This window comes from Echinops telfairi, unplaced genomic scaffold (assembly GCF_000313985.2).
Source record: "Echinops telfairi isolate 266 unplaced genomic scaffold, ASM31398v2 ScPeMD7_7468;HRSCAF=8506_0, whole genome shotgun sequence".
NCBI lineage: Eukaryota > Metazoa > Chordata > Mammalia > Afrosoricida > Tenrecidae > Echinops > Echinops telfairi.
In genome coordinates this window covers 88,261,814-88,262,637 of record NW_022111369.1, presented here as the reverse complement: position 1 = coordinate 88,262,637, position 824 = coordinate 88,261,814, and positions in this window count along the sequence as shown.

The following is an 824-nucleotide window of genomic DNA, read 5'->3' as shown; positions in this document are numbered from 1 at the left end:
GATTGTGGGAAAATTAGAGGCATGTTGAGGTAAATATTCCTAACTAGGGCACAAGGCTGGTGCAGAAGAACTTTAATTAACTTTACTCAACCCCTTCAACAATTTGACAATTAATTTGAAACATTATCCTTGCCATCACATTAAACTTCTCTTAATGAGAAATAATACTATTGAGGATTATCTAACTGTTTTGTGAATGGAACATACAGACTCATGGGGTCTGGAGCAGGAGAAAATTAAGGCAGACACATCATGGTGACTGGAACTGAGAAACCAATGTAGGGAACATTTGAAATATTTCTTCAGGGATTCATAGGAAAAGCCAGAAAATAAATGCCCACATAATTTAGGCAAGTTATCTAGAGTAGTCATAAGTCATAATTTGTGCCATCATAATCCTATTTATTGTTACTGGGTTCTGTTGAGTTGTTTTTGATTTGTCCTCCTATAATGGTATAGAACTCCCCCATACTATTTTTATTTTTTATTTTGTTTGTTTGCTTTGATCTTTACAGAGGCAGAACATCAGTTCTTTCTGTTATAGAAACTGAGTGAACAATCGGGAGGAAAATGGCAAGTAGTTAAGACTCACCTGTCCGGAGCTCCTGCTGCCAGACCAAAAAATTGGGAGGTAAGGTGAAGGAAATGGGAAGGTATAGTCCTGAAATCAGAACTAGGGTGCTAGGGTCTCTCCTGAACCCCTTTTTTTGCCTGTGATTTCCACTCACAAAGCAAACCAAAAACGCTCTAAAGCATTCTATGTTTGGCAAGCTGGGCCCACGGGCTCCAGCTGACAAGCTCCTCAAGCCCTTGCCAGGAGCAGC